Source organism: Chiloscyllium plagiosum, chromosome 5, assembly GCF_004010195.1.
Source record: "Chiloscyllium plagiosum isolate BGI_BamShark_2017 chromosome 5, ASM401019v2, whole genome shotgun sequence".
NCBI lineage: Eukaryota > Metazoa > Chordata > Chondrichthyes > Orectolobiformes > Hemiscylliidae > Chiloscyllium > Chiloscyllium plagiosum.
Genome location: NC_057714.1, coordinates 94751372 through 94763049, shown reverse-complemented (window position 1 = coordinate 94763049; position 11678 = coordinate 94751372).

Below are 11678 nucleotides of genomic sequence, written 5' to 3'. Positions count from 1 at the left end.
CTGATGCATTTGTTGCAGGCTAATTGGTGAGGATGAACTCATGGATGTTTTTTTCCCTTACTGCATGCTGCAGACCCAGGCATTTTGTATTGCAATGGAATGCCTGTGTGTTTTTTTAGGTGTTGTTGTTTGTTTGTTTGTTTGTTTGTTTTAATTATTATTATTATATTTGCTGCCTTTTTAAGAATTACAAACTTGTCGATGCAGGCTTTCACCTGTAGATGGTGGTCAGAGAATCAAAGAATCACAGAAGTGTTACATTCAGAAGGAGACACATCATGTCTACCCTAATAACGGATCAATGTCATGTGACCTTTTTATCATTTTCATGGAAATATTGATGTAAAATAAATGAAAGCAACCATCATTTGGACACTTGTTAATCTAGAAGAATGCTTTATTTTAGTGTTTTCTTAGTTTTAATTTCTTTGAGCAGCCCTTTTGGGACTACTTCTTTGTGGAGCTGTCCTTTTGATACCACTTAAAATTACTCTTTCTTTCCAATCTGGTCATAAATAGCCTTTCATGTTTGCTTTGCTTTTGAGAGAGAGAGGCACAGTGATTATTGTGTTTCAGTACAGTTTTGTAGCCTATAGTTTAACTGTAGCACTTTTGATCCTGATTTGTAGGTCTGCATCTGACAGATTCATGGATAACAATTAGGAAATAAAGGAGTTCACACCGCCATCATGTTGTTGGTACCCATTCAGCCTTTAGCATCCACTTATGCAACTAATTAGCTGTCACAACTAGCCCACTTACTGTCACCATGATGTTTTTTCAGGTTTGCTGCATGAAAGTGCACAAAATATGTACTGTAGAACTCTTGTGTCAGATGTTTTAAAGTTTATTGACAATACTAATGATTTATGAAGTTACAATATTACAGATTTGTACATTTAGTTTGAGTGCTGCATTTACTGATGTTACTGTGCTTTCTATGCATTTAACTGGCCAATTATGCTGATTCCATTGCACCCAGATAGTGACTGAAGGTAAGTGGATGCCTTTATTTGATTTGATTTATTATTGCCACATGTACCAAGACATTGTCAAAACTATTGTTTTGCATGCTATCCAGGCAAACCATACCTTATATAAGAACATCAGAGTAATAGAACTAAATGCAGAATATACTGTTACAGCTACAGAGAAGGTGCAGCTTTAATATGAGATCCATTTAAAAGTCTGCTAATAGCAGGGAAGAAATTGTCCTTGAAACTGGTTGGTATGTGTTTTCAAATTTTTGTATCTTCTGCCCAATGGAAGAGTGTGGAAGAGAGTATAGCTCACGTTTGTGATTATGTTGGCTGTTTTCCCAAGGCAGCAGGAAGAGGCAATGGAAGGAAGGCTGGTTTGTGTGATGGAATAGGATGCAATCACAACTCTCTGTAATTTCTTGTGGTCGTGGGCAGAGCAGTTGCTATACCAAGCTGTGATGCATCTGGATAGAATGCTTTCTATGGTGCATCTATAAACATTGGTAAGAGTCATTGTGGACATGCCAGATTTCCTTAGCCTTCTGAGGAAGTAGAGATATTAGTGTGCTTTCTTCGTAGCATCAATATAGAATAGTCATACATAGTATTGCTCTGTAACTGTCTTAAAAGTACAGATAGAAGATTGGCTTGCAAGCAGGAAGTCAAGAGTATGAATGTGGCAGAGGTCAATAGTTTCTGGGGGACCTTGCGGGTGGTGGTGTTCCCATGCATCTGCGGTGCTTGTCCTTCTAGGTTGAAAGGATTGTGCATTTGGAAGATGCTGCCTAAGGACCTGTGGTGAATTTCTGCATTGCAACTTGTAGATGGTGCACATTGCTGTTACTGAGCATTTGTGGTAGAGAGAGTAGATACTTGTGGATGTGATGAGAATCAAGTGGGCTGCTTCAGCCTGGATTGTATTAAGTTTCTTTAGTGTTGTTGGAGCTGGACCCATCTAGGCAAATGGGAGTTATTCCATCATGATATTTGCCTTGTAGATGATGGACAGATTTGAGGAGTCAGGAGGTGGGTTCCTTGCCACTGAACTGCACTTGTAGCCACTGTGTTTATGTGACAGGTTCAGTTGAATTTCTCATCATGAATAACCCCAAGTATGCAGATATTGTGGATTCTGGTCAATGGCAACACCATTGAGTGTCAAAGGGCAATACTTAGTTTGTTTCTTATTAGGGATGCTCATTGCTTGGCATCCGTTTGGTGTGAATGTCACTTTCCATTTGTTAGCTCAAGTCTGAATATTGTCCAGATCTTGTCACATTTGAATATGGACTGCTTCTGTATTTGAGCAATTACAAATGATGATAAATATTGTGCAATCGTCGGCAAACATCCCCACTTCTGACCTTATGGTGGCGGGGAGGAGCTCCTGAAGCAGCTGAAGATAGTTGGACCTAGGATACTACCTTTATCTCCTACAGAGATGTCCTAAAGTTGAGATGACTGACCTGCAACAACCACAACCAGCTTCCTATGTGCCAGGTATGATTCTAACCAGCAGAGAGTTTGCCCCCAGCACTCATTGATTCCAAGGTCTCCTTGAAACTACACTCAGTCGAATACATCCACTTGGCACTTCTGGCTGAAGACTAATGCAAATGCTTCATCCTTGTCTTTTTCACTGATATGTTGGGCTTTGCCATCATTTGAGGATGGAGATATTTATGGAATTGTCTCCTCCAGTGAGTTGTTTAATTGTCCACCACCATTTATGACTGGATGTGTCAGGACTGCAGAGCTTATATCTAATCCGCTCACTGTGGATTCATTAGCTCTGTCTATCATTTGCTTATTTATCCTGTTTTGATTTGCAAGTATTTCTGTTTGATCACTTCGCCAGGTTGAAACCTCATTTCTACGTGTACCTGATGCTGCTCCTGGCATGCCTCCTGCACTCTCAATTGAATCAGGATTGATCCTTTGGCTTGATGGTAACGGTTGAGTGGGGATATGCCAGGTCATGAAGTTACAGGTGTGCTGGAGTGCAGTTCTGCTGCAGTGATAGGTCGAATCTCCATGTTTGTTCCTGATGGAAACAACAATGTACAAGCATTGTTTTTAGGCTTGTATTAATACCTTGTTTTTAAACAGATTTTACTCGTTCCTCTGTTGGTAAATCGACCTGGAAGAAATATGAGACGGCTGTCAGCCCGCGTGACTCAGAGGTGCCATCATTAGTGCTGCCATTCTCAAAAATTAATTGTGGCTGATTGAGATAGTCTCCCAGAGTCAGGATGGACAGGAAACCAGATGAGAAACCATCCTGTAAGTACACTAGTGTTGGTGTCCTGCGAAAAGTGTGGTAGCCACATTAGAATTAAGGCATCCGCTTCAATACAAACCGATGGGCGGCATGGTGGCACAGTGGTTAGCGCTGCTGCCTCACAGCGCTAGTGACCCGGGTTCAATTCCCACCTCAGGCGACTGACTGTGTAAAGTTTGCACATTCTCCCCGTGTCTGCGTGGGTTTCCTCCAGGTGCTCCGGTTTCCTCCCACAGTCCAAAGATGTGCAGGTCAGGTGAATTGGCCATGCTAAATTGCCCGTAGTGTTAGATAAGGGGTATGGGTGGGTTGCGCTTCGGCGGGGTGGTGTGGACTTGTTGGGCCGAAGGGCCTGTTTCCAGACTGTAAGTAATCTAATCTAATCTAATCTCTAAGGAGATTTCCACCCCTAATTCTTGAATGCAGGTTTTATATAGCCGCTCCATGTCCTTCAACACATTACTACCTAAGACGTGATAAAGAGTGCTAACCTGAGGGGGCGCCCGCTGACTGGACCACTCTCCCCTCCATGTCTGAATTTTTTTTTTAAGATTACTTAGTGTGGGAACAGGCCCTTCAGCCCAACAAGTCCACCCAGACCCATTCCCCTACATTTACCCGTTCACCAGACACTACGGGCAATTTAGCATGGCCAATTCAACTAACTTGCATATTTTTGGACAGTGGGAGGAAACCGGAGCACCGGAGGAAGCCCATGCAGACACGAGGAGAATGTGCAAATTCCACACACAGTTGCCTGAGGTGGGAATTGAACCCAGGTCCCTGATGCTGTGAGGCAGCAGTGCTAACCACTGTGCCACCGTGCCGCCCATTACGGATTTTGTAAGGATTGACCATCAATGGTTATTTTTTTTGCATGAAGTCTCTAACTTGGAAGTAACGAAAGAGATCCTTCCAAGGTAGCTCAAACCTCTGACTCAGCTGTTCGAAGGACACCATGACCTCCCCATCGAATAGATCTCCAAATCAGGAGATTCCTCTGGACTCCCAAAACTTAAAGCCAGAGTCCATTGAACCCGGCTGGAATCCCGACATTCCCACTATCGGAATGAAGGGGGAGGGTTTTTGTAAATTGCCCTCTCCTTGCCGCATCATTCTCCATGCTTTAACTGTGTTTAGGACAATCGGGTTTTTACAACGATCCATAACAATTCTCATCTTGTCCATAAACAACAACTTAATGAGAGGGAATTTTGTCTGGGAGGCCTCAATGTCTAACCAAATTGATCCTGACAGGCCCATTCAGCCACATAAGTTAACAAGAAACTCAGCTGGTACTTCCTAAAGTCTGGAAATTCTAGATACCCCCCCGATTTCTTTTGAAAGCTGCAGTTTATCCAGCTTAATAAGAGGCCGTTGATGATGCCAAATAAAAGATCCAAGCCAGCTGTAAACCCTTGGCAGCATCAAGGGAGCATTCTCATGGGTTATAATAAGTGAGGAAGAACATTCATCTTAACCAAAGCTATTCTGTTCAACCAAGATATCGGAAGATCTTCCCAGTGCTGAAGGTCTTGCCTAATTTTCTCTAACAGCTGCACATAATTGGCTTTATATAATTGATCAAAAACTGAGGTAATAAAAGTGCAGAAAAACTCTGTGACCCCGAAAGGGGTTCTATCCCCAAAGTTGGACATGCTGGTAAGATCAACTAGGTGAAAGTGAGGACTGCAAATGCTGGAGATCAGAGTCTAGATTAGAGTGGTGCTGGAAAAGCACAGCAGGTCAGGAGCATCAGAGGAGCAGGAAGCTCCAAGGAACCAGAGTGAGTTCAAAAAAGCTGTGGGGACAAAAAATGTGTTAATTCTGGTGTGGCACTTGTGGATTAGAATGAAAGGTGAAACTCCTACCGTTAGGGTAAGACATCTCCATACATCCATCAATCCCAATTCCTGGTAAAAACAATGACTGCAGATGCTGGAAACCAGATTCTGGATAAGTGGTGCTGGAAGAGCACAGCAGTTCAGGCAGCATCCAAGGAGCAGCAAAATCAACGTTTTGGGCAAAAGCCCTTCATCAGGAATAAAGGCAGAGAGCCTGAAGCGTGGAGAGATAAGCTGGAGGTGGGTGGGGGTCGGGAGAAAGTAGCATAGAGTACAATGGGTGAGTGGGGGAGGGGATGAAGGTGATAGGTCAGGGAGAAGAGGGTGGAGTGGATAGGTGGAAAAGGAGATAGGCAGGTAGGGTTCCGAGGCGGAAGATGAGGTGTTCTTCCTCCAGGCGTCTGGTGGTGAGGGAGCGGCAGTGAAGGAGGCCCAGGACCTCCATGTTCTCGGCAGAGTGGGAGAGGGAGTTGAAGTGTTGGGCCACGGGGCGGTGTGGTTGATTATGTGGGTGTCCCGGAGATATTCCCTAAAGCTCTCTGCTAGGAGGTGCCCAGTCTCCCCAATGTAGAGGAGACCGCATCGGGAGCAAATGATATTGGTGGATGTGCAGGTAAAACTTTGATGGATGTGGAAGGCTCCTTTAGGGCCTTGGATAGAGGTGAGGGAGGAGGTGTGGGCGCAGGTTTTACAGTTCCTGAGGTGGCAGGGGAAAGTGCCAGCTTGGGAGGGTGGGTTGTAGGGGGGGCGTGGACCTAACCAGGTAGTCACGGAGGGAACGGTCTTTGTGGAAGGCGGAAAGGGGTCGGGAGGGGAATATATCCCTGATGGTGGGGCGTTTTTGGAGGTGGCGGAAATATCGGCGGATGATTTGGTTTATGTGAAGGTTGGTAGGTGGAAGGTGAGCACCAGGGGCATTCTGTCCTTGTTACGGTTGGATGAGTGGGGACTGAGGGCAGAGGTGCGGGATATGGATGAGATGTGTTGGAGGGCATCTTTAACCACGTGGGAAGGGAAATTGCAGTCTCTAAAGAAGGAGGCCTTCTGGTGTGTTCTGTGGTGGAACTGGTCCTCCTGGGAGCAGATACGGTGGAGGCGGAGGAGTTGGGAATACGGGATGGCATTTTTGCAAGAGATAGGGTGGGAAGAGGTGTAATCCAGGTAGCTGTGGGAGTCGGTGGGTTTGTAAAACATGTCGGTCGTCATTAATGGAGATGGAGAGGTCCAGGAAGGGGAGCGAGGTGGCTCCTGACGGGAGCACGAGGTAGCGCCAATGCAGTCATCAATGTAGCTGAAGAGGAGGTGGGGAGTGGTGCTGGCGTAATTACGGAAAATCAACTGTTCTACGTAGCCAACAAAGAGACAGGCGTAGCTGGGGCCCGTACGGTCTGGAGAAAGTGGGAGGATTCAAAGGAGAAATTGTTAAGGGTGAGGACCAGTTCGGCCAAACAAATGAGAGTGTCGGTGGGAGGGTACTATTGGGGACGTCAGGAGAGGAAAAAACGGAGGGCTTGGAGGCCCTGGTCATGGCGGATGGAGGTGTACTATGAGGATGGAAGCTGTGGGTGGGAGATCTCCTGAGGTAATGAGGTTCTGTATGGGAGATGATGGTTTGGTGATGGGGGGTGGGGTCATTGTCGAGGGGGCAGTAGGAAGAGGTGCCCTCGAGTTGGTGTTTGGCTTCAGCAGTGTAGAGGTCAGTGCGCCAGACTACCACTGCGCCCCCTTTATCTGCTGGCTTGATGGTGAGGTTGGGATTGGAGCAGAGGGATTGGAGGGCTGTGCATTGTGAGGGTGAGAGGTTGGAGTGGGGGAGGGGGGTGTAGCCAGGTTGAGGCAGTTAATGTCCCAGCAGCAGTTGGAAATGAAGAGGTCAAGGGCAGGTAATAGGCCAGCGCAGGGTGTCCAGGTGAGTTCAGTGTGTTGGAGGTGGGCGAAGGGATCCTCGGTAGGTGGGCAGGAGTCCTGATTGATCATCATCTCTGATTGATGAAGGGCTTCTGCCCGAAACGTCAATTTCGCTGCTCCTTGGATGCTGCCTGAACTGCTGTGCTCTTCCAGCACCATTAATCCAGAACCCCAACTTCCTGTTCAAGTCCACCAAATGACTAGATTGCGGAGGCATACCTGTATGACCCCTAGGCATCCTGTCTATCTCAGGGTCAATAATATGGTTAAAGTCACTCCCTACAATTACATGGCGCACCCAAGGGCCAGCAATCTAGAGAGTGCATCCATTACAAACTTAAAGGGATGTGCTGGGGGGCAGTATACATTCAGAATACACATACTCCTCTCCAAGTATTAAAGGTTTAAGTATTATGAACTGCCCGGACTCATCCTTTTATTTTGCCTAACGTTTGAAATGGGAGGTTCTTCCAGATGAGAACTGACAATCCTCTACTTTCCAAGTTAAAAGGTGAGAAAAACACCTGGCTGAATTCTCCCTGTTGCAACGTTCCTTATCGGTTAAATGTATCTCTTGTAATAAGGCTACATCGATTTTCTCTTTTCTAAGGCTTGCCATGTCTCCAGAAAGTTGACTCGGTAGCCTCCTTTCTCCTGATCGGGAAGCCCCAGCAACCGGATATTCTACTGACTACCTTTTTTCTCTTGATCGGTGAGTGACTCCCCTTAACATTCCAGATGCACCATTTAAACGAATGGCTCGCCATGATCATCCAAAACAGTCCAAGACCCCCCCCGGGAGGAAGAACCCCACTCATAGCGCACCAAGTGAGAATCATAAACAGTTCACAAAGGTTTAAAAATGCAACTTCAAAAACTACTAAATCGAAACGACTAACCACTACCTCTACAACATAAAAACGTAAAGCATAACTGAAAGGAGACTTTTCCCCTTATCCACAGGGGGCGCTCATACCACCCATTCATCCCACCATGACTCCTTCTAGCTGGAGCCATGACCCCACCCCAATCACCATCAAGTAAGAAAAACAAACACCAGTATCTTATGACAAGAAAGTAAAAAGTGGGTACCTAACCTGTCCCTTCTGTACAATAACCCTAGGCCCTCCTGGTAGAACAATAACCTAAAAAAAATTTATAAAATTGTAATCCGGATATATATTAAAAGGGAAACCAAGTTCACACCCCGACAAACAGATAAACCAGGCAAATTACAGACAAAAGGGGTAGAATAAAATAATTGTCCATATAATTGTCCATATAATTCAGGCCAATCAGTCTATTTTACAGCATCCAAGAAGTCCTTTGCCTTTTCTGCGAATCAAAGTTGAACACAGACCCTCTGTGGCTGAAACACAGTATTGCCAGATATCTCACGGAATACTGAATATTGAGAACCCTCAGCCGCTTTTTTACCTCATCAAAGGCCTTCCTCTTGTGAATCACGACTGGGGAGAAGTCCTGAACAAGTATAATTCTTGATCCTTTATATAACATAGCCTAGGGATCCTTCCCCAGTGCTCTACAGACTCCCAGCATCATTTGCTTGTCTCTATAATGCTGGAGTCACACTAGGGCTAGGCAGGGCGCTGATCAAATCCGGGCCTGCGTACTGCAACCTGGTGGGCCCGTTCGACCCGCACCTGGCCTATTATTAGCTCCAGCCTTAAAAACCGTGGGAGTCATTGCTCCAGGAAGTTGATGAGGTGGCCTCCTTCCACCTGATCATGAAGCCCTGCTTCTCCAAGGCCCGCACTTGGCGCTCCAGGGCCTGAACCTGGCTCACTGAGGATTTGGCTGCGGTCTTGGAAGCTATGGCCCGTTGCTCCACCCCTCCAACATGCTGCTCGAGACTCTGAATCTCCAGGTCATGCCTCTGCAGCATAAGCAACATTGATTCCCATCTGGCCTAGGTCTCCTACATCAACGCATCGATCTTCTCTCGGAGATTTATAAACTCCGAGATCAAACTCTGCTCTCCAGGTGAATCCGCTGGGGCGGCCGCAGATGCGTCCCTTGCTGTGGAGGGGTCCCTGCCTGGTGCGAGCTCTGTGGTCCATTCCCCTTTGTCATTTCTAAACTGACCAAACTGTTCAGAACTGGTGCAAAATAGGCTTAAGAGTCAGGAAAAAAAATCTGTTTTATAACAAATTAAACAGTGAAGGGAGGGTGAGTGCCCCACTTTGTCTGGGTTCTGGGGCAGAGCTCAGCAAAAGCAGACCTACTGGGTTGCTGCCATCTTGAATCCCCCGTGAATGTGCATTTAATGACTTACCTAACATCCACAATTTGCAAAAGCAGCCAAATTGTTTGATGTTATTTTGACCCTGAATTAGCAATATATGTTTTTGAAATTGGGAACAGCAAATGACCACTGCATTCAAAAGGCTTCAATTTTATCGATCATGTTGGTACAATTGCAACACTTAAAAGGCATCTGGATGTAATTTGGAATATCTGGCTGACATGGACGAGTTGGACCGAAGGATCTGTTTCCACGCTGTATATCTCTATGATTCTTTATCACCATCAAATCATTTGGTCATGGTTTTAACAACCAGATCGATCCTGTGGAATATTTTTCATCACTGAAAAGAATGGTGAAGACAAGTTACTTGCTGAAGCCATTAGAGGGCAGGATTGCACAGCAATTCAAATGAGCAACAAAATAGTTTTTACCAAGTTTTTTTCAACAATCATTTTAGTGCATTTCCCCAAATTCATTCAGGCAATATTCAAAATAAACCTGCTCTGAAAAAAGGGCTATGTGTATTTTTATCCATTGCAATGTTAAATTGCACACTTGGTTAGTGGTAGAATCACAGACACTGCCAAGGTTCTCAGGGATTCACCCAAGAATCATTTCTAACCATTTTCCTTTGGACTGCCTGAGTCAGTCATATTAAGTCATGTGTTTGGAAAGCACTTTGATCAGTTTGAGTCCAAAGTGGAGATTTGGTTGTGCTAGTCATTGAGTTTTCTATCCTTAATCGAAATCAGCATATTGTCTCTGAGCTAAATTGTCAATTTAATCCCCAAGAATAATGCTGTACGGTGACAGTGCAGAATTACATTATACCTTCATTTGCCATTCCAGATTGCTGCAGTAATTGACCAGTTGAATTCATATTGATCATCATTGCCTCTAAGTTCCGAAGTCATGCTGCTTCCTGAATTACAAATCTTTGTCAGCAGTCTTGGTCAAAATCCTGGAATTCCCTCCCTCACATCACAATGGGTGAACCAAGGCCACATGTACTATAATGGTTCAAGATGGTGATCCACCACCACTTCCCCAGAGGGCAACCAGGAATGGAGAATAAATGCCAGCTTTGTCAACAGTGTCCTCACCCCAAAAATGAATTTTTGGTTAAACTAGCTTAATTTCAGTGGTGCACAGTGACTGCAAACAGATCTGTGAACAAAAGTGAGAATGTGATCTTCTGTACTCGGGATTATTTTTCAAACTAATATATATTTGTGACATTATTCGTAAGGAACATTTTGGGCAGCCTGACCACTCTTTGTAAAGGCATTTTCCCTACCCTCTATTCTTCCTTACATTTAATCTTGAACTGTCTACATCTCCACTCACCAACTCAAGTGGAACATTAATTCGCTGGAGACAGGCTCTCTGCCCATCACTGAGATAACAACGCTGGCCAGCAGCTCTGTAGTCATAGCAGCACCACCTGGAGTGGTGACCACTGCTGGGACTGCAAGTTTCATCTGTCAAAGTGTCCGCAGTTCTGGGATAAAGGTAAGTGCAGGCAGTCGGGGCAAGGACAATTTCAATAAGATCTTGGTTGGTTTAATTTTAAACTCAATTCTACATTATTGCATGTTCCCCCAATAATCTTTCATCCTGTCAGTAATGGCCAAGTATCTGCATTTACATAAAAATATTTAAAAATTGTGGGACCACTGTCTTTTGAGGAATAGAATTCCAAAGACTTGTAATCCTTTAAGAGAAAAAAACATTTCTATTACGTCACCTCTGATGCTTGTTAAAGTACAGAGGGTACAGCCCAAGTCTATGGCAAACACTTATTCCAGGTATTTAACCAGCAAAATTTCTCTAAACTGCTCCATGCTTCTAAAATTATGGAGACCAGTACTGTACATATATATGAGATGCAGTCTCAACAATGCCCTGTATTACTAAATCATAACCTCCATATGCTTGCATTCCATTCTGCTCACAATAACTGTTTAAAATCCGATTAGTTTTCCTGATTATCTGCTGTATCAACTCACCAACCTTCTGTGATTTGTGCATTAGGATACCCAGATCTCTCTCACACCTCTACTACAATCCCTGAGATCCTCACCACCCTCCTCCCCAACCGAAACCCAGCCTCCTCCCAGCCACTGGATGAAAATTGTAACTGGGATGGAAACATGATTCTGGATTAGTGGTGCTGGAAGAGCACAGCAGTTCAGGCAGCATGCAAGGAGCTTCAAAATCGATGCTTCGGGCAAAAGCCCTTCATCAGGAATAAAGGCAGAGAGCCTGAAGCGTGGAGAGATAAGCTAGACGAGGGTGGGGGTAGGGAGAAAGTAGCATAGAGTACAATAGGTGAGTGGGGGAGAGGATGAAGGTGATAGGTCAGGGAGGAGGGTGGAGTGGATAGGTGGAAAAGA